General features: G+C 39.9%; 1 protein-coding gene across 6 annotated transcripts in view; it reads right to left on the bottom strand.

The window, feature by feature from the left end:
• The window catches only part of LOC120524963 (prostaglandin D2 receptor 2-like), a 136,959-nt gene extending 118,638 nt beyond the window's left edge, over positions 1 to 18,321 (bottom strand). For 3 of the 6 annotated variants that reach the window (XR_005632874.1, XR_005632873.1, XM_039746877.1), the window contains exon 1: positions 18,252 to 18,321. The gene's annotated coding sequence lies outside the window, so the exon portion shown is untranslated. Of the gene's footprint in view, positions 1 to 16,398; positions 16,523 to 16,862; positions 17,001 to 18,251 lie in introns of those variants that run through there. The other 3 variants (XM_039746878.1, XM_039746881.1, XM_039746879.1) reach the window with 2 other exon arrangements.
• Positions 18,322 to 23,605: the final 5,284 nt, after the last annotated feature.

Below are 23,605 nucleotides of genomic sequence, written 5' to 3'. Positions count from 1 at the left end.
AGAAACACAATGTTTTTCGGCCACTTTTGCCGTCAGCTGTGTCGTTATTTTCTCTTTCTGTTTTATATTCAATATAAACTGCTCAAAAAAATTAAAGGAACACTTTGAAAACACATCAGATCTCAATGGGAAAAAGAAATCCTCCTGGATATCTATACTGATATAGACTGGGTAATGTGTTAGGAACGAAAGGATGCCACATCGTTTGATGGAAATGAAAATGATCAACCTACAGAGCCCTGAATTCAAAGACGCCCCAAAAATCAGAGTGAAAAATTATGTGGCAGGCTAGTCCATTTTGCCAAAATTTAATTGCAGCAACTCAAAATTTTACGCAGCACTTTGTATGGCCCCTGTGTTCTTGTATACATGCCTGACAACATCGGTGCATGCTTCTAATGAGATGACAGATGGTGTTGTGGGGGATCTCCTCCCAGATCTGGACCAGGGCATCACTGAGCTCCTGGACAGTCTGAGGTGCAACCTGGTGGCATTGGATGGACCAAAACATAATGTCCCAGAGGTGTTCTATTGGATTTAGGTCAGGAAAGTGTGGTGGCCAGTCAATGGTATCAATTCCTTCATCCTCCAGGAACTGCCTGCATACTCTCACCACATGAGGCCCGGAATTGTCATGCACCAGGAGCCACTGTACCAGCATAGTGTCTGACAATGGGTCCAAGGATTTCATCCTGATACCTAATGGCAGCCAAGGTGCCTTTGTCAAGCCTGTAGCGGTCTGTGTGTCCCTCCATGGATATGCCTCCCCAGACAATCATTAACCCACCACCAAACTGCTCATGCTGAATGATGTTACAGGCATCATAATGTTCTCCATGGCTTCTCCAGACCCTTTCACTTCTGTCACATGCTCAGGGTGAACCTGCTCTCATCTGTAAAAAGCACAGGGCACCAGTGGTGCATCTACCAATTCTGGTATTCTATGGCGAATGCCAATCGAGCTGCATGCTGCTGGGCAGTGAGCTCAGGGCCCATTAGAGGACATGGGGCCCTTGGGTCACCCTCATGAAGTCTTTCTGGTTGTTTGGTCAGAGACATTCACACCAGTGGCCTGCTGGAGGTCATTTTGTAGGGCTCTGGCAGTGCTCATCCTGTTCCTCCTTGCCCAAAGGAGCAGATACTGGTCCTGCTGATGGGTTATGGACCTTCTATGGCCCTCTCCAGCTCTCCTAGAGTAACTGCTTGTCTTCTAGAATCTCCTCCATGCCCTTGAGACTGTGCAGGGAGACACAGCAAACCTTCTGGCAATGACACATTTTGATGTGCCATCCTGGAGAAGTTGGACTACCTGTGCAACCTCTGTAGGGTCCAGGTATCGCCTCATGCTACCAGTAGTGACACTGACTGTAGCCAAATGCAAAACTAGTGAAGAAACAGTCAGAAAAGATGAGGAGGGAAAAATGTCAGTGGCCTCCACCTGTTAAACCATTCCTGTTTTGGGGGTCATCTCATTGTTGCCCCTCTAGTGCACCTGTTGTTAATTTCATTAACACCACAGCAGCTGAAACTGATTAACAACCCCCTCTGCTACTTAACTGACCAGATTAATATCCCATAAGTTTTATTGACTTTATGCTATACTCTGATTAAAAAGTGTTCCTTTAATTCTTTTGAGCAGTATATATTGGTGTGGCGGCCCCTGGGGTTTGGCGGCCCTGTGCAGGTGCACAGTTTGCACATGCTTAAGGCCTCCCCTGCGCCAGGCTGCTGTAGCCTAGCACTTCAGTTGTGACGTCGTGGCTCATTAACTTTGGTCAAGGTTCGTGGCTATACTAGCAGATGACATTTCCGGTATCATAATGCCATGGGAAAACGTGCTTTTGTCAGAAGGCAGAAGTAAGAAAAGTCAATAAGTAACACCGAAGATGCAGAATGATTCAATCTCAAACGATTGTAATCATTTTGTACAAGTTTAGTACCAACTAGGATCTGTCATGCGGGCCTGGCATATCACAATCATTTTTATTAACAAAATGCATTGCATTTGCTATTCCAGATATGGACACATTTATTGGTACGGTTACAGCTCCTTGAAAAAGTGCTGTCTGCATCCTTAAAAGTGATTAAATAAAAAGCCATTGTCCTCTGTATACCAGCATGCCTTTGATATGTTATCGAGTAAGGCAAAGCAAGTGAGAAATGGAGAAGACATCACCCTGCTGTTTGATATCATTGTGTGTCCCATACTGAACATGAACCAGAGAAAGCAAAGGAGAGAGTTGGCTGAGGAGATCAGAAAGAAAATAACAGACATGCCTATTAAAGTCAAACGCTAGAAGACTTTCTCCAAGCAGCTGTGACAACAGTTACAAATACTGTTAAGATTCTGAAAGCGAATGGGTCTGCAGCCAACCTCTCTGGACTCGGCTAAAAGGGGAAAATTGGCCCCAGAATGGGCAGAAGGATAGTGAGAACAGTAGAAAAAAAGCAAAGGACAACCTCCAAAGTGATATGAGATGAACTGTAAGGTCAAAGTCCATTAGTGTCTGATTGCAGCATTAGTCACTTTTTTAGTGACAGTGGGCTCAAAGGAAAAAGAGGGACTCCACAGTTGAAAGAAAAACCATAAAAAGCCAGACTGACATTTACTAAAATGCATAATGGACCTTGGAATTAATAAAGTATCTATCTGTCTACTGTATCTATCTACTGAATCTATCTATCTATTGACAAGCCATAATGCATCTGGGAGAATGAATTTATCATTCCTACAGATGGCGCATCGCAAACATTAACACTGCTTTTACGAATCCCATACCAAAGGGAATATAACCGAGACGTATGCATTACATGGTACTCTGCAAATGTTACTACTAATGTCTACGTTATTTAGAAATTTAGCTTGTCTTAGAAATATAGCACAGCTAGTAGAAAAGTAAGTATTTATAAATTAAAGAAAACTTACATTTCATTTTTGGAGTTTGGAGATAAGATAGAGACAAAGATGAATCAGAGACTGTGTTTGACTAAACAGAGTGACTGAAGTAGGATATCTGTGGAATAGTTCTTGCTTTTAATGACCGGTGATAGTAATATTTGGAAAGGATGGTTGCCTGGGCGTGTGTCATCTCTACTTTTCCTGTACATTTCTTGACCAATGATGTATACAGGTCCTTCATAAAATCAAACAGTCCTTCTCAGGGCTGTGTTAATACTCTAAGGTGCTTCTGATACACAGAGGCAAATCATATACAGTATACTACACTATACTGCATTTCGTTTTTCATTTTTCTTTTAGCAAATCAGCTAAGGACGGGTACACACTATATTATTTTAGCCCGACATGTGACCTTCTGAGTAGTTTATCATATCAGCACAAAATCACAACTCAACAAAAACATTTATATAGCACATTTTCATACAATTGGTGTAGCTCAAAGTGCTTTAGAAGATGAAGAACAGTCACTGAAGAAAGTCATCGAAGGTCGCAAAGTCATTACTTGCAAGGTATAAGATTTGCTCCAACATGATTTGAATGCCTTACAAGCTCCCAATGGCTTTTTGTCGAAAAATGTTGTGTACTGTCATCTTGAGTTCATTAGGTTTTGAGCGGTCATACGAGCTGACTCATTGACCAATCAGGAAATGACTCGGTGTTCATGCTTTTGCAAGCATTACTTTAAAAGTTCTGTGGACGTACAGCAGAAGAGACTGGTCCAATTGAGGCAACAAAGCTGTCAACTATATGATATTTCTTCTGAGAAATATCATGATTTATTATTCAAAGAAGAAATACTAAGGAACATTGCCTAACAGCTACGATTTCCTGGTAGCACTGCGTACTTGTGGTTATAATAGATTAGCATACAGGTGATTCAGAAAGCATTCTAACCCCTTCACTTTTTTCATATTTTGTTATGTTGCCTGCTTGTGTTAAAATCATTTAAATTCAGTTTCTTTCCACATCAGTCAGCACTCAATACCTTAGAACAGGGTCACCAAGTCCGTTCCTGGAGCACCACCATGGCTGCAGGTGTTCATTCTAACCCTTTTTTTAATGAGTGCCCTGTTTGTGCTGCTAATTAACTTCTTGTGAATTCATTATAATTGAATTGCTCGTTTAAGATTTGTTCCCCTGAATTTCATCGTTCCTCTGAATTGCTTCATTTCTTTCCTTAAATGGCACCCAAACAGAAATGAAATGTGAGGCGAGTGAGCCAACAAAACACCAACTAAGTCAGGGCCTCAAACTCCAACCAATTTCACTCCAACCAGTTGCTTAATTAGGAGCCAAGTCTTGTCATTAATTAAACATGTTCTTTAATTATGTGGCTTGGTGGTGCATTAACAGACATTTCTGAAATTGTTGATTTTCTCTTTCTAAGAGCACCATTAAAAGTTTTGTGGACCTGAGCAGATCAACATTCCTGAAACCTTCATCTTTCTTTATTTTCAGATATTGTATGATGGACACCAGTTGTTTGGGCTCATTTTGTATCTCATTATTGTTTGGCTGCTAATTAAGGAAAAAGAAACAATTAAGGCAGGGGTGTCCAACTCTGGGCCTGCAGGGCCGCAGTGGCTGCAGGTTTTCATTCTGACCTTTTCCTAATCACTGACCAGTTTTCACTGCTAATTAACTTCTTTTCCCTTCATTTTAGTAGCCCTGATTTTAAGGATTCAGTCCCCTGAATTCATTCCTTTCTTCGTTAAATGGCAGCCGAAATGAAATGAAATGTGAAACAACCTAACAGATGACCAACTAAAACAATTTCACTCCAATCTCTTTCTTAATGAGAAGCCTATTCTTGCTGCTAAACTCGTTATTTAATTCAATGGCCTGTTGCTGCTCTCATTCTGCCACAGCACACATTTCCAAAACTCTTGATTTTTCTGTTTTTTCTAAGAACATCATCAAGATGTTTTGGTGACCTGAGAGATCAGCCTTACCAAGACCTTCACCTTTCTTTGTTTTTAGATATTGTGTGATGGGCACAGGTGAGCTGGTCATGTGGCGGCTTGTTTTGTGTGTCATTATTGTTTGACTGCTAATTAAAGAAAAAGAGACAACTAAGGGGTCTGAGTCAAGTTAATTAGAACTGAGGCAAAAGAAGTTAATTAGCAGATAAAACTGGTGACTAATGAAGAAGATGGTCAGAATGAAAACCTGCAGCCACAGGACTGGAGTTTGACACCCGTGAATTAAGGGGTCTGAGTCTTCATGACCAAGTCAGTTAAAATTAGTTCAAAAGAAGTTAATTAGCAGCAAAAACAGGGCACTCATTAAGAAAAGGGTTAGAATGAAAAACTGCAGTCACGGTGGTCCTCCAGGACCGGACTTGAAGACCCCTGCCCTAAAATGACAAAATGAAAATGGGATTTTAGAACTTTTTGCAAATGTATTAAAAATCCCCCCCAAAAAACTGAAATATCCTGTTAACACAGGTATTCAGACCCCTTACGCAGTACTTAGTTTTAGCCCCTTTGGAAGCAATTCAGTTATGGAATCTTCTTGGGTTTGAGGCAGCAAGCTTCACCTTCCTGTATTTAGGGATTTTCTGTCATTATTCTCTTTAATTCCTCTCAAGCTCTGTCAGATTGGATGGAGACCATCGATGGATAAATATTTTCAGGTTTTTCAAGACATATTTAATTGGGTTCAAGTCTGGGCTCAAAGACATTTATAAAGTGACCCCGATACTGTCTTTGCTTTTTGCTTAGGGTCATTGTCCTTTTGGAAAATGAAGGACCAGAGTGCATTGGGGTAGGTTTTCATTATGGATATGTTTTTCTGTTCAGTTTTCCCTCAACCTTGTATAGTCTCTTAGTCTCTTCCACTGAAAAATAACCCCACATGCCACCACCACAATTCATAATTAAAATGACGTCTGGGTGATGACTGGTTTCCTCCAGATATGACCCTAATCTTGGTTTCATCAGACCAAAGAATTTTGCTTCTCACAGTCTAAGAGTCTTTTAGGTGCATTTTTGAAAACTCCAAACAGGCTTCCACATATATGTTTTTACTGAGGAGGGGCTTCTGTCTGGCAACTATATCATAAAGCTCAGATAAGTGTAGTGTTGCAGTAATGGTTGTCCCTCATCGTATTTACACAGGTTCTCTGTAGCCCAACCTGAGTGACCATCACATTTTCGTCCATCTCTCTTACTGAAGCACTTCTCCCATGATTGCTCAGTTTGGCTGGGTGGCCAGTTCTTGAAAGAGGTATGGTTGTTACAGACTTCTTTCACTTGAGAACCTTCAATGCTGTAGGAATTTTTTGTAGCCTTCCCCAGATCTGTGCTTTGACACAATCCTGTCTCTGATCTCTGCAGGCCATCAGCCCCATGGCTTGGTTTGTGCTCAGTCGTGGACCTTCTATAGAAAGGTGTGTGCCCTTCCTAATCATGTCCAATCAATTGAACTGGCCACAGGTGAACTAGGAAAAAGGTATGGAAACATTGCAGTAATGATCAACAGAATGGGAGGCACCTGAGCCAAGTTTCAAGTGTAATAGCAAAGGGTCTGAATATGTGTGTCAATGTCAAATTTCAGTTTTTTATTTTATAATAAATTTGTAAAATTTTCTAAAATCTTGTTTTTGCTTTGTCATTCTCGGGTACTGAATGTTGCTTGATGTACGGAAGAAATTAATTTAAATTATTTTAGCACAAGGCTGCAATACAGAAAAATATGAAAAAGTGAAGGGGTCTGAATACTTTCTGAATGCACTGCAAGTAACACATCCCTCTAGTTTTAAGATAATTGGTAACCAAGCTGGTGTTGGTGGTGTACTTAGCTATATTTAGCCTGCTGTTAGAACAGAAATACTGCAGCATTCTTCAACAGCAACAACAATTTATTTCTTGTATAGCTCAAAATCACAAAAGGAATACCTCAATGTGCTTTAACAGGCCTTGTTTCTTGACAGCCCCCCAGCCTTGGCCCCCTAAGAAGACAAGTAAAAACAAAAACTTTGTATGAAAAAACAATGGAAGAAATCTTAGGAAAGGGAATTCAGGGAGAGACCCCTTTTCAGGTAGGTTGGGCTAGCATTTGGAGCCAAAAAATGGGGTAAATACAACACACAAAACAGAACAGAAGTAATCCTCTTCACAGAGCTCGATGGCCTATCTTCACGGTATCAAACTGCATGTTTGCCATAAAGTCTCACCCAATGATCTCTTACTGCAATTGTTTATAAGTGACAACAGTAAAATGGCTTACTTACTGTACTTACTTACTTCCCATCAGTGAACAATTCAACCAAGGCATTAAATGTGTTAAGAACTCTCAATGTCCTAACAAATGAGAAAAACACATAGTGTCCTTCTACCCTAAATCTCATGTCTGTTTATTCTTTATTTCATCTTTCTTAATGGGCACCAAAACAGAATGTACAGAAAGCAGATGTAATTTTATTTCATCCATCCATCCATTTTCCAACCCGCTGAATCCGAATACAGGGTCACGGGGGTCTGCCGGAGCCAATCCCAGCCAGCACAGGGCACAAGGCAGGAACCTATGCTGGGCAGGGTGCCAACCCACCGCAGGACAATTTTATTTCATTTTTTTGTTTGTTTTTGTGATCCCACTGGTGACTGCAGATGTGCAGTTGCAGCCATCAAAATGCATACAAAGAGTGTGATGTGTACTGTTTCGTGTTTAGGCGTTTTGATGCCTGTAACCTTGAGCACTTGTTCGATTGTTCATATGGTTAATCCAGTCCTGGTTCTTTCTTTGAATATAGTACATGAATCACTTTTTACAGAAAGCACACAACAGATCAAGACAATCAGGTGCTCTCAAAACGATTCAAATACAAGACGAGAAAGTCAGAAACGTCTTGAATATGACCACTGTTATTTTTATATTATATGTCTGATATGCTGCAAAGGACATTGGCCTGTCCTATAGCTGTTTCCTGCCCAGTGAGCAGTGCTGCCAGGATAGGCTCCCACCCCTGCACTCTGATTAAGTATGTTTGACATGCATTGTTTGAATTTACTTTACTTTATTATCCAAAGCCTAGCAGATTCTGATGATGTTTATTTACATTTTGAAATATGAGTAGATTGTGATTTTTCTCTTACTCATATTTGCAATATATGTTGACTATTATTTATGTAGTGGAGATCTACATTAACAGTCTGTTGTCTCTACTTTTGCCTTTCATGACTGTGATTAGAAATTGTTTAACTACTTGTTGTTTACTAATTGTTTAAGTGCTACTTTTATTACAACAACTACCTGTGCTACCCTTCTAAGACATGTTGAAATCTAAATAATCAATATAGAATTCAGTGATAATGATTGCAGTGCTCCATCTATTAGAATGCATTTTGTAATGAATGCATTAGTAAAATGTATTACATGTATCATTCCAACAGATGATGCATCACACACATTTGTAGAAGTCGGAGTAGTGGCTCTGAGGCTAGGGATCTGCACAGGCAATCGAAAGGTTACCGGTTCGAATCTGATAAATGCCAAAAGGGACTCTGCTCTGTTAGGCCTTTGAGCAAGGCCCTTAACCTGAAATTGCTGAGCACTTTGAGTAGTGAGAAAAAGTGCTATATAAATGCAAAGAATTCTAATAAAATGCATTACTGCAAACATTTGTTATGCATCATCTATTGGAATGACAAATGCAATATATATGTCCCTCTTATATGCAATTTGGTGCAAGATTTGTAAAAGCAGTGTTAATGTTTGTAATGTGCCATCTATTGGAATTAGAAATTAAATGCATTTTATGACTACAAATGTGTGTTATGCGCCATTTGTTGGAATGACTAATGCAATGCCTATGTCTCTGTTATATGCCATTTGGCGTGGGAGTTGTAAAAGCACTGTTAATGTTTGTAATGTGCCATCTATTGTAATAACAAATATAGTTAATTTTCTTATTACAAATGAGTGTGATGCACCTTATGTTGGAATGATAAATGGATTCCAAGGATTAATAAAATAACAGTGGGAGGTCGAGCTTTTAGTTACAGGGCCCCTAAACTGTGGAATGGTCTTCCTGCTTCTATAAGAGATGCACCTTCAGTCTCAGCCTTTAAATCCCGGCTGAAGACTCACTACTTCAGTTTAGCATATCCTGACTAGAGCTGCTGATTAACTGTACAGACTGCATCTCTGTTGTTAGTCATTAGCACTAAAACATAAGTAACATGATAATTATATTTGAATACTAACCCTCACCTATTCTGTTTCTTTTCTCGGTACCCAAATGTGGCAATTGGTGCCACGGCCCACCTGCCAAGTTGTTTGCCTGCCTATGGTAAAGTCATCCCTGATGGAGGATCACAGGAATCATGGGAAAAGGGGTCCTTTCATCGGAGCAACGTTTCAGCCGTTGCATGGCCAAATGGGGAGGCAGCTAGATGGATGAGGTCTACAGGACTCTAAAAATGTCCAAACCTAATTATGTCATATCATCTACTGTGATACCGTACGTCTAAAAAATTTTTTATTATTATGCTGTCTTAAGGAATTGTTCTGTTCTGTATATTGTATTGTATTGACCCCCTACTTTTGACACCCACTGCACGCCCAACCTACCTGGAAAGGGGTCTCTCTTTGAACTGCCTTTCCCGAGGTTTCTTCCATTTTTCCCTACAAGGTTTTTATTGGGAGTTTTTCCTTGTCTTCTCAAAGAGTCAAGGCTGGGGGGCTGTCAAGAGGCAGGGCCTGTTAAAGCCCATTGCGGCACTTCCTGTGTGATTTTGGGCTACACAAAAATAAACTGTATTGTATTGTATTGTATTGTAAATGCATTTGTCTTTGTTATAAGCCATGTGGTGTTAGGTTTGTAAAAGCAGTGTTAATATTTGTAATGCACCATCTTTTGAAATGAGAAATGCAATGAATTTTATTACTACAGGTGTTTGTGAAGCGCCATCTGTTGGAATGATAAATTAAATGCAAATGTCTTTGCTCTATGCAATGTGGTGTGGGGTTTGTAAAAGCAGTGTTAACGTTTGTATTGCATATCACAATGCGTGTTCTTACTACAAATGTTTGTAATGCGACATCAATTGGAATAACAGAGACGTAGCTACCTGATGGGCACACATGCACTTATTTTTATTAAGGTGGATATATAAAATGTCATACTTCAGAAATAATGGCTTAATGTATGTATTGTGACTACATGCAACTGTATCTGCAAAAGAATTACGAAGCCTTTTACAGGCCTGAGGAAGAACTTATATTGTCTGAAACAAGTTGGCCAGGCTTCCGTTAGAACAGTGGTGTCTACTGCAGCTTTTTACGCAAAATTGCAGCTGTACAATAGCAGACTGCTGACATGGACTTGGGTCATTAAATTAATTTCCCGATACTTTGCATTTGACTGGTTTCAATTTTGTTTAATGAAATTTATAATGTGTTAAAGTTTTTTTTTCTTTTTTTGTTTATTGTTTTTATGGATTTATGCAATTTCAAAGATATTGGACTGTTTGTGTCAATAATATACTGTCACTTGCCAATACACTTGAAAATCAGTTTCAGAATTGAAACAGAGGAATATAAGGCCCAGTAAGCAAGCATCTGTCAGTCCGCTGTCAGTAATGGGGAGGCATATCATCAGTTAGCACAGCATTGGCAGCAATTAGCCGATAGAGTTTTTAGTTGGTGACCCACTGTTCGCTTGCTGGTGGCTGGCGGCTCAGTAGTTAGTGGCTCATAGTTGCTAGAACGCTAGTGGTAACCATCCAGCAGGTTAACGTCGGTCTTCTGGTGGCTAGCGGAGTACCATTATAGCTGGTGGCACTGGCAGCATGTATTAATTGCAAGGTCAATGGACAAAATGTTCATTGATCATGCCTAAATAGCTAAAGACATAATTTGGTCATAGTTTTGGTAAATTACTTTGAGTAAAAACAAAACAACTATGCAATTTATGCCGATATGTTCTCCATATAAGGGTGAATTAATATTTTTGTTTCAATCTGATGTGAACTAGCGAAATTGTTTTAACAGCAGGTAAGGGGCCTAATATTGGGCCAGCTTATCAGCAAAAATGGTTCACTGAAAATGTTAAGTGAAAAACCAAAGATAAACTACAATTTTAAAATATTGTGTTTTAATACACATCAGTATTAAAACCATTCAGCTGCCTGGATCTTACTAATTCATTTATACTATATATTCTTTGGGGACAACACTATTTGAACTCAGGCATTTTACTGAGAACCAAAACTTTCTACTGACAGCTTTACACTTGCTGTACTTAGCGGAACCCCTGCAGAGTTTTCAAGTTGGCGGAGAGTGGGGTGTATTTATTCCTTGTAGTTTTTGCACTGGTGATGAACATTAAATAGGTAAGCGGGAAGGCTCTGAATTTTTTTTTTTTTTTTTTAATGGACATGCTTCAATTATGAATATGTTTCATAGACAGTTGGCCACCCTGACTGGATTCTGACAACAAAAGACTCAGAAATGCCACCAATATCCTGGGATATGCCCGAATGTTTTCAGCACCTACAGATGCCTCTTTATGCTCACGACCAACCACATAATTCAGAAGCTCAGGTCTAATTCAGCTAAAAAATGTTCTGTTTGTTGGCAGCAAAGTTCGAAACTTCAACTAACCAATTGCAGACAACAGCATCGCTGTTATTTACAGTACTTCGAGAAGGCTTATTCACTAAAAGTTAGCAGCATGTTTTTTCAAAAGAACAAAGGTGAAGAATAGTCAACAGAACACAAAAAAATAAGAATCAGCCCATTAATGCATGGGGAGAACTTTCAAAACTGGTGCAGACCCTGGCACTATGAAGCAGGATTAATGACTCAATGTTACCTGCCAAAGCAGGCATTAAAGAAACTCTACAAACAGCAGTGCCAGAGGACTCAAAGACAAAGGCACGTGTCACCTAATGGTGGAAGCGGCTGCTTAAATAATGAAATAAATTTCATTCATAGTGGAAGAATATAAGCAATCTTAAGTGTATCTTTTTCAGTTATTATTGCCTAGCTATCCAGATGAACAGAAACAGCAATTCACATCTGCGCATCAACAGTCAGGGTACGTACTACTTAACAGTGCGATTGTTGCCAATTTTGGTAGCATCGCTCAGTTAGAAAAGCCATTTTTGGTGTTGTGTTTCAGATTCATATGAGAAGGTTTATGACTAGCTGCTTTGGTCAGAAAATGGATCCAACTTGGATGCAGATCCAGAAAGCACAAAGGAAGAGAGGATTTGAGAGATAAAATTTGACAAACTGATATCAACTGATTGTTTTGTGCTAACCAGAAACTCCTATTTTAGACCAAATCAGAAGTAGAATGCTGAAGTACAATAATGAAAACCTGACACCAGTCCCAGTACCTCCAAGACTTAATAAAAGCAAGGTGTCTTGTTAGTTTTATCTGTTAAGTACTAAGTGGTTAACATGTTATATGTTTAATTTCTATTTATTTTTTTTATTACCTGGATAATTCATTTCTAATGAGTTTGCCCGCAGTTTGTGTGAGGAACTTTCAGATTTGGGTACGAATGCCGATCCTAATGTGATGTGGGAGACCTTCTGTAACAAGACCCTGAAGGTTGCTGAGAGTTGTGTTGGTGTTACCTGTGTTCCCAGAAGGAAGTGTTTAATCTTACAGGGCACCCTAGGTATCATTGAGAGGAGTTGCAGTGCACGGCTCAATGGCAACTCTGGTCTGTATCGGGAACTGAGGGGACGGCTGCGAGGGCTCCGAGAGCAGATAAAGAGGCATTTGTTAGAGAAATTTGAGAGCAAGTGACACACCCTCTGTGGTCTAGCGACCCATGTCCTGCTTACAGAGGAATCAAAGCATTACACACATCTGAATCTGTTCCTCGGACAGTCGTAGTCAGGGTAGCTGATGGAACAGTCCCTACAGATGACAATGCAGTTGTGACCCACTGGGCTGGCTACTTTGAGCAGTTGTTCAAAGCTGATCATCCGGGATAGGATGTTGGATATCTCTAGGTCCATGGTCCTTGAGGCTGATCCTCCAATTAGCTGTGAACCACCCAATCTCACTGAGATTGCACAGGTGGTGAACCAGCTGAGATGGGAAAAGGCTGCAGGGGTCTGTGGTATACGGGGTGAACTTCTCCAGGCTGGTGGTAAGGCTGTCCTCCTGGCATTACAAGCAATCTTTGTGTCCATTTGGGAGACTGGCATCACTCCAACTGACTGGAAAAATGGGACTTGTCGTCCCTATCTGGATTGCAGCAACTACAGGGGGATGACACTGTTCTCGGTGTTGGGTAAGGTCCTTGCTAGGGTTGTCCTCAATAGGATCCGTGAACGCCTGCTCACCTACCAGCGACCGGAAGAGTCTGGTTTTATGCCTAAGAAGTCTACCATCGACCGTATCCAGGCACTGAGGGTTCTCAAGGAGCACAAACGCGAATATTGGCAGAGTTTCTTTGCAATTCCTGAAACTTATAAACAAAAGCCAGCATGAAACCCCACCAGAAGAAGACCCGTCCAAAGACACGACTCCTCCTGAAGTGCCTGAAGAAGAGGCGCCACCCGAGGAGTTTTAAATCCTGTGCATCGTACTGCACTTCATCATCATCATCAATACCATTCATCATTGGTGAATACCCTTACATTTTACTGTATTTTAATGAAATTAAATTATTATGTATTTACTCTACTTATAACAAAGAAAATGATAGCACATACCAAAGAAAACATGCTTGCATGAATTACAGTACATACAGTATAGCAGTAACATCAGTATTTTATATTCTAGCACCGCGGGAGACATAGCAGTGCAGTACTGTACAGTATACGGGTTTAACTTTACATTCTGTTTTTAGGTAATGTATTAAGGTCATTTTTTAAGCTCAATAACATCAAACAGAAAGTGGACAATATAGAAAAGACCCTGCAAATTAAAAACAATGTATACGTCGATGTGGAGCTTCCTTTTTTGTCTCCCCACTCAACACACCAGAGTCTCTGAAAGAAATGGAGTCCATGCTCTTTCAGGATCAGGAGCTTTAGGAGAAATTGGTAATTTAACAGTACATTTGTCAGATATTTTACAATACAATTTTGGGTATATGAACGGTCATTCTAAGTCATGCATGCTAAAATCTGTTGTTTTCCAACAGGGGCAATTATATGTCAATTAAAGGAGGCCGGACAGTCAAAAAAATCAGTGAGGCAAATGATTCCCTGCCTAATGACAAATGCTGTTGCCCAGTTATATAACTGGTCAGGTGTGGGAAAGAAAATCTCTTTCAAGGACCTCAACCTGAAAAGCCTCACCACGGTATGTACTGTAGGTCTTTACAGCCACTAACAAGCATCAATCCTTCAGGATGCTCCAGTCAATCTTTTATAAGTCTGTCTTTATTATTTCAATGGTGCTCATTATTAACATAAGTTAACAACCAATTTCTGTGTGATGGCACGGACAATTAGGAGAAATCCCACCTCAAAGGAAGGTAATGAAAAGGAAATGCAGCAGGAGGTGACTAGGTTTCTGAAAGGTGCCTCTGACAGAGATGGAGGCTGAAAATGGCAGAGAAAGAATGCAGGAAAACATTTGTAATAAAATCTTTAACACTGCTTTATTTGGTTCTTCTTCTTTTACTATCGCATTTTTTCTTTTTTTACTGCTATCTTTGTACAGACAGTGTTGCATGTAAAAGGAAAAGATTGTAGAAAAAATGTGCATAAACTGTACAGAATATCATCAGTAATACCATTATTGCGGTTCTGATTGTTGTATATTCTTTGCTCTAATAAAAATATCAAGACTTTTACTAAGTGTGTTGTAGTCTTGTTAAATTTTTGCTTATATGAGTGGTGCTCATTTAGATAGATAGATAGATAGATAGATAGATAGATAGATAGATAGATAGATAGATAGATAGATAGATAGATAGATAGATAGATAGATAGATAGATAGATAGATAGATAGATAGATAGATAGATACTTTATTAATCCCAAGGAGAAATTCACATAATCCAGCAGCAGTATACTGATGCAAAAAACAATATTAAATTAAAGAGTAATAAAAATGCACATAAAAACAGACAATAACTTTGAATGATGTTAGCATTTACTCCCCCGGGTGGAATTGAAGAGTCACATTAATGAACTGCCAACAATATTTAATATTAAGATAGAATGAAAAGGCGTATAGCGGCTGAAGGGTGGGTTTCTGTCGGTAAATGCTTTCTTGCTGTCTGAGGACCGAATGCCACTACTGGACCACCAGAAGGCCACTAAGGAACAATTGTGGAGGACTATTAATGGCCCCCTAGACCTTTGCAATCTGGGGGGGGGGAATGTAACAACAAAAAAAAAGTAAAACGTTTAGAAAGTAAACCCGTTAAAGAAATAAAAATATAAACTTTTACAGCCAGTGTAAACTAATTTTATTGACCAAATAATTTAAAATTCGGGACGCTTGGAGTCTACCATACTCTTTATTAAAATACATACTAAACTCTTCACGTACTCACCACTGACCGGGGGAAATGGAAAGAAAGGAACGGGATGCCATTTAACACGTACTCCATTTAACACCAAATTGATCACAGTAATATATTCGGTCACTATGACGAGCCTGCTAGTAATAATGCAGGCTTTTAAGGCAGAATTAAAGCAATGAAACAGACTGCTAAAACGTAGAAACAGACTCATATTAACATTTGAAAGGGTGTGCTATTTCGTTACAGCTGAATGATTGGCCTTTGCCCAATGAAAACATTGCATAGTTCTTACTGATTAAAATACAAATACTGAACGGAGGACTTCAGCCGGGAGACATGAAGGCACAAGTCATGGCTTGTGTACATTTTGTAATGTCTTCATTTTTACCAATGAAAACGACCTGCCCTAAATTAATTAGCAATACAGCTATAATTTGTAACCAGTGCAAATTTAAAATCGCGGGGGGTCGGAGCCGATAATCGCAGTATTGGGCCAAAGGCAGGATATCAGAATTAGCTTTAGGCAAAGAATCGATCTTGTACGGGGCACTCTCAAGCAAATACCATGTTTGTAACTGCCAGTTAAGCTATGGTGCACGTCTTCGATGATAAGGCAGAACCCCGACAGAGACACGTATATAAGACTGTAATAAGCAGCGTTGGCATTTGTGGTACCTTGCTTGCATTTTTCGGTGCGTTTTTATATTTGGACGGATTCTAATGTTAATTTCGCCATACAAGTCCACCACTAGAACATCAGCTCTTTAAAATAACGATCATTTAAGTCATTTATCGATCGTGACTACAACACTTCCCATTCAATAAGGACTAACAACCATCCCGCAATCAGAGGGGTGTGCTCCGCAGAAAATCTATCCGGAATCTATCCTGAAAAATTTCCGTGAACGTGATTCTGTCCTTTGAGGCGTGACAGCCAGCTGATTAAAGGTAATTGTCCATTTGCATCAATATCATCTGACGTCCTTACCTGTCAAGTCACACCTTATCCATGGGCACGCGGAAAGCGAAGTAATTTGCATGTCCTCACTGAACTATGACTTTTTTCAATAATCGAAACGCGCTTAAACTATCGTAGTCACAGCACGACGAAAGTTGGAACAACTATGTGCTTGCTGCTAAAATTCATATATGATCTGACTCCAACAAGCATCAACACGCTTTAAAGAGAGCGAACAAGTATACACTGATGTCATTTAAAACTACAAGCACCCAGTGGGAAGTAACCGATTCTTAAAAGTGCCATGCCTTAATACAGTTTGTTTTACTCTTCTTATTTTTGTTTACGTACTTTTATGATGACTCAACGGTCGACTATAATACACGCCTCAGAGACCAAACTTGAATTCTTCATCCAGCTGCAGTGTTTTTGAAGTTTCTATGTCCACGTTTACCTAGGAAAATGTGTCGGATTACTGCCAACCTTAAATTTACCTGGTGTGAAAGGATGAGTGAGTGCGTTTATCCTGCTGTGAATCCTGTAGAGGCTGGCACGGAAGCGCAGTGCTAGTGCTGCTCTCTCGCAACAAGGAGTTTCCATCTGTCGCGCTGGTACAGGCGCTTCCATTTTGCGTCTGGGTTTCCTCTCTCTTTCCAAAGACATGCTGATTGGATGAACTGGTGTCACTAAATTGGCTAGTCTGTGTGTGTTTTAAGATGAATCCATCAAGAACACGTGGACACCGTTGGAAACGGATCAGAGACACTCGGAATAATTTACCAAGTAGTGTGGTATACAGTAGGACTTGAGGGTCTTTCAAAACTCAACTTGGTGTTATTTGAGAAGAATTAAGTGAATATGGTGTGGTGGGCTGGCGCCCTGCCCGAGGTTTGTTTCCTGCCTTACGCCCTGTGTTGGCTGGGATTGGCTCCAGCAAACCCCAGTGACCCTGAAGTTAGGATTAGGCGGGTTGGATAATGGATGGATGGATAAGTGAATAGGACTGGAGAGTTTTGTTGGGTTGAATGACCTATTCTCACCTAGATTTCCGAAATGTTTGTGTTGTTGTAATCCTGTGATCCCGTCCAGGGATTGTCTCTGGCCTTGCGCCCCTTGCTTGCTTGTATAGGCTCTAGCTTACTTCTCAGAATAAGCGGGTTTACATGAGGGATGCATGGTGTGATTGAGAGATTACATCCTGCTACAAATCATTCAGAGGGCAGCAGGGTGGCGCAGTGCTAGCACTGCCCTGCCTCGCAAATAAGGAAAACTTGTCTGGCAGCCTCAGCGCAGATCTTGCTTGTTCTTCCTTTGTGCACGTGAACTTCCTCCGGGTGCTCCGGTTTCCTCCCACAGTCCAAAGACTTAAATGTTAGATGGATCTATATTGTTTTGATCGTGATGTGTATGTTCATACCATGATAGACTGGCGCACTGTCCAGGTATTGTTCCTTGCGGAAAATGCTTTCCCTGCTTCCCTTTTCGCAGCTTCCCTGCCCTCGATAACGGGTTCACAAAATGGACTGATGGATCATCCTGTCTCCAGCATAATCCTACTCGCATAGGTTGCAACGCCATCTATCTACCTATATATACATATATATATATATATATATATATATATATATATATATATATATATATATATATATATATATATATATATATATATATAGACAACCCACATATAACAAATGCAAACAGAAATACATCAAATTATCAATAATCTGAAAATTATTGTACAGCGCCTTTCATGTAATCTTAACATACTTTACTTTAATCCAGGCAATACGGTTAACAACTTAAAGAATGCATAAATAACCGAAACATTTTAGGCTGAAATATGCATTCCGCTGATATTTTGTTAAAGAATTAAAAATTACCTGCAGAAACAGCAGCGGAGGAGAGACGTCCGCGCGAGACTTGAAATCTAAATGTTCTTGTTTAAAGGCAGAGAGAGAGAGAGAGAGAGAGAGAGAGAGAGAGAGAGAGAGAGAAAGGGAGGGAGGAGGGTGTTTGAAGGAGGTGATAGAGAGAGCGAAGGGAAGACGCTTATCTTTTTTGCAGATTGCTATTATGACATATAAATGTGAAAAAAATTATCTAATTGATGTATGTCTGTTGATTAAATGCAAATAAAACTATAATAGCGAAAAATGGTTTAATAATTGGTGAATGGCATTATGTGTCAAGTTCAACACAAAGTTGTCCATCCATACTTTAATGCTATACATGGACTTGTTTTTCAAAGCCATATTTACTGCGTTCTGGAGACTCTTTTGTACTGACTCTGTCCACCTTTCCATCTCATCCCGTTTAGCCAGTGTTGCTCTCACCAATAATGTTGACGCTGCATGCTTTTAATGACTTAGAGGACTGCAGATGCTTGTTGATGTTTGACAACCGTCACCTTCCACAGATTTTACCAGTATCGTATATTAATTTTTTTATCTTACTTATAAGCCATGTCACAAAATACCGCTTCTGCTGCATTTGCGTGGCTATGAATATAGATAATCAGAGGATCTGAACGTTTTAGAGGGTCACACTTGCGAACACGCAACACCATTTTACACCAAAACTGCAATGTGGGATGAGACACCAAGTATCTAGAGTAAAAATTGTGAAGAAACGAGTACAAACTATAAACAATGAGTCTGGCCACTGTGCTTCTCAATATTCTGTGTCAACATTCAAATTGACTTTCGTTTTAATGACTATCATGACTTCAAAATGCACGCTTTAGTCTGCCTTGGTCTGCCAGGTACAACAATGATCTCACCGGGAGAATAAGGTGATTATGAGAAATAAGAAAATGTTTTATTAATATACAAAACCGCTGTACATTATATGCCTTCACTTTCACTCTTTATTCTTTTCACTCTAGCTATCGGGTAAGTAGTATCTATTCTTTATTGCGTTACGGATGCTTGTTGTTATTGTCTTGATAGAAAACGAGTCTCCCAGGACGCAGGTTTTTTGCTGATTGCAACAGCACTAAGAAGGACCGGCGAATCCATTTGGCGACATAAGGCGCCGTTTATGAAATTTTTGGGGCGCGCGCTCCGTACCTTTCCGTTAAGTCCGCTAATTAGATACCAGGGAGCGCAGTCAAGGGATGCGCTACACTCATCGAGGGGACGCTTGGTCCTCAAAGTCTGATAATGCTGAAAGACGCGGTATGAACAGAGGTGCGCGCACGCCCGGACTTTTCCATGGATTGTAGAAATAGAAACAGAAATGTTTATTCTTCTTTAAGCTTACAAAAAAAGGCATAGTGTCTTTAAATAATTTTACAGTACGAAAACAAATAAGCTCTCACTATTTACATCGCTGACTGCCGTTCAGTTTCCAGTGTTATGGGAATGGACGACTGCCGCTCTTGAGTATCACTCGGCTATCGTCATATGCGCACTTTTGCACCTTTTTTAGTCTCATTAGTTATTTGCTGACCCTTTCAACTCCAACTGTATGCTCCGGCTCTCTTTTTAACCCTTTCGTCTATATAGTAGGGTGCACGCTGTCCTCTCACTGGTTGCAGAGAGCCCAGTAAGCCCAGCCGTCAATTTTTTTCAGTGGTTTTAATTTGCATTGGCTGAAGTGCGCTAGCCACTGACCTTCGTATTGGCCGATGCCAAAAACAAATGCTAACTCTGAATCTTAAAATTCATTTTGAGATATCTTTAAATGCTGCGGTGGGTTGGCGCCCTGCCCGGGATTGGTTCCTGTCTTGCGCCCTATGTTGGCTGGGATTGGCTCCAGCAGACCCCCGTGACCCTGTAATTAGGATTCAGCGGGTTGGAAAATGGATGGATGGTTGGATGGATATCTCTAAATATAATTTTCGGCTTGCCATAACTTTACCACTTAAGCTAAGAGACATGCCGCATCATAGCCGAGGCACTAGGATATGCTGTATTTAATAAATATAGTTATTTGAACTTATCTTGATAAAAGCTGATAATCCACACAACTTTAGCAATGCACATACAAATAAATAAATACTGGCGGCTGTTGAAAAACATGTGGGCAGGGTGCAGTTTTTGGCAGGAGAAACTGAAGCAGCATCTATCAATTATTTAGTTCCTTTCACACCTATTTATTATGCAGTGTCTTTCATATCTATCTATCTATCTATCTATCTATCTATCTATCTATCTATCTATCTATCTATCTATCTATCTATCTATCTGTAGGACAAATCCAGACTAAAATGTATTATATCTTTTTTACCATGCTACCCAAACTTATGCCAGCTTTCTAATTTTAGCTGTTCTGCAGAACTCCAATTTGTGACATCCATAGACCCCTTATTCTTCCCATAACCTACCCTACAGATGTGCAAAGGAACAGGTTAACTTACCACACAAATTTTATACTACACCTGCCACTAAATTGCCCAATCCTCTGCCAGCTTGCCCAGTTTCCAATTCTGCCAAAGACCACACCATAATGCCTGCACCCCACCTCTGTAATCTTCCAATAATGTGCACTTCCATCTGTCCTACAACACATCCATATCATAAGTGAGTCTAAGTCTTATTTTGCCTCTACTAATAGAGTGCACAGTCCCTGGCCATTTCCACTGTATACCTATATTTCCTTGAACATAAATTTTGAACTCCTTTCCTTCAGGCCTAAAAATTTCAGAAATTACTTTTTGATTAAATTTAATCATTTCACTAAGCCTGCCAAAAAAATTAGCCACATACTTTTGAATAGAACAGTGTTTCCCAACCTTCTTTTCTGCAGTGACACACTTTTTATAACCAAAATCATTCCCAAGGCACGCCACTATCTCATTAACCACAAACACATATACAGTATATCTCAGATATGTGCTCAACTGCCCAAAGAGGTGGGATTACTGGAGAAGCCAGAAAAAGGGAAGTTCTGAGATCAGTGTTCACAGACATGGCAATTAGTGAGCACTTTGGTGGCATCTATAAGTTATTTTACTCTTTGCCAGCCCATCTCTGCCACAAAGGCAACTCATTTGCCCACTGTCCACCAGTGCTGTATAGCTCACTGGTGACCACACACCCAGTGTAGATAGACTCTAGCAGCCTGGAAATGTATCTGAAGTGCTCAAAGCACTGTGTCTGCAACATAGCGATCATGGAACTGCTTCTGCGCCATCTTCTCCAGCTAGTCCTTTCCTCATCAGACTGATCTCGACCACCTGCTGAGCTTGTCCCTCTCAAGTTCAGACCCAGGCACTACACCATTATTTCCATGGCACACCTAGGTGGCTCTCACAGCACATCACTTGAAAAACACTTGTCTAGTTCACTGTGGCTACTTTAATGCCACTTGCATTTATTAGAAAGACATTTTAGGTCTCGTACCCCCATCATTGTCCACAATGCTTTGACACTTAGAAACAACAAACAGGGAAAGGCTGTGTGTATGATATGAACACATTGTTTGGTTTTGAACACAGGATAACTGGTTTTGAGGTGATAGTTTGGTTTTGATAGGAGAGTCTGGGGTTTTGTGAATGTAGTTTGAATTTTCAGATTTGTGTTTAAGGTTTTGAGAAAAAGGGTTGAGGTTTCAAGAAATGTGTTTTAGCAATTGGGACAAACTGTAATTACCATGTTGTACGGTAAGCAAAGCAAATTATATTTTTTCTGATATGGGTGACAGGTTTGCCAGTGTATCAGCAAAATTATTATAAATTAGCCACCAAAACCACACAAAAGTCACAGAATTGGGAAAAAAAAACATACTAAAAATCTTTAACTTTCTTTCCAACTGTAGAAAAGTGCAATGGACCACAATGTAATAAAACGAACAGTCCTTTATAGAAAATATTACATGAGGGTAAATGAAAAACTAAAGGAAATTCAAAAATTACGTAGTAACCACAATGGACAGAAGCTGATGCAATACAAAATGCTTGAAGTGGCTTATGGGTAGTCCGAACATGCACAGCGCCATGCCCTTGGTCTAGGTGAAGCCAAGGTCAAATGAACATGGACGCTGCACTGTGGGATTGCACTATTTTTTAACAATGCACCATAATGAGATTTATTTGGGCAGAGAGAGTAACATCTGGTTCATTCCATTGATTTTTTGAGACTCCAGGAGCAATTATAATGTCTTTCATGTTTCCTATGTATCTAAGCAGATGCTTCATACTTCTTTTGTTCCATTAAGAAGAAAGAAAACCATATAAATAGCAATATGTCTTTTGTTATTATTATTTTACAGGGTCTTATGTGTTTTCAGAGGAGGGTAGGGCTCCTTTAAGGCTTATTTTGAGAGTGTAGCTTGGCGCATGGCTAATTTTGCATGCAAACTAGCCATGCGGTTCTGCAATGCCAGCACACAAGGATCAGTGTTATATATCCTGTGGCAGTACTCAATACTGCCCGTTAATGTACCCGGTATATGAAAAAGCTGTATAATTAGTTTTTTAAATGCATGCAGGGTGGATGGCTGCAGTACTGATTGGGTCTTGACTTTGGCATCAATTTTACAGCACACCTGTGACAGTTCTGGGAATGGCTACTACAGCTCTATGATGTCACACTGGCCTTGAAAAGCATCATGGGGAGCTGTGAAAAAATATTTGCCTAAGCCATTGCACAACAAATTCAAAGGAAAATAATCTGCGAATGAGGTCACTGGTAAATATAGCATATTCACTGTGAAAACACTTTGGTTAATATCGCTGATCAACACTAACAATAAGTTTAGTTAGTGCGCATAAATACCATATTTTGGAGAACTAAATACATTTTATTTATCTTATATTTATTTTTGCTCTGATATCGCAAAAGAAAATTAACTTATTAAAGATTCACAGAGAATTAGAAGGTCTCTCATTTTTCAGTCCTGTCATCCACCCTCCTCTATTCTGTTTCTCTTCTCAGTATCTGGATATTGCTCTACTGACAGGCCTCTCTGTAGGTTTAACTCTTTAAGGGCTGAATACTTTTTCCAAAAAAATAATTTTTTTGAAAATCACACAATGCATTGTTTTAACACAAAAAAATGTCTGTTGCTATGTGCTGTGGCTGCTGTTGGCACTGTTCAGCATCTCTGGCAACAGTGGCTGCACAGCGGTGGCTCGATGGTCAGCAGGCTGACACCTCTCTGTCTTCGCACAGTAGGTGGGCAACGTAGGCAGTCGTAGTGCGATGCAATATGGTTTGTACCTCTTGTCATTATAAGTGGTGGTCCTCCTGGGCGAATGCTGCTGTAAGTGTATCAGCTACACGAATGTGTT

Source organism: Polypterus senegalus, chromosome 3 (assembly GCF_016835505.1).
Source record: "Polypterus senegalus isolate Bchr_013 chromosome 3, ASM1683550v1, whole genome shotgun sequence".
In the NCBI taxonomy this organism is placed as follows: domain Eukaryota; kingdom Metazoa; phylum Chordata; class Cladistia; order Polypteriformes; family Polypteridae; genus Polypterus; species Polypterus senegalus.
The sequence above is the reverse complement of the archived record's forward strand: the minus strand, read 5'-3'. Positions and strand labels throughout refer to the sequence as shown.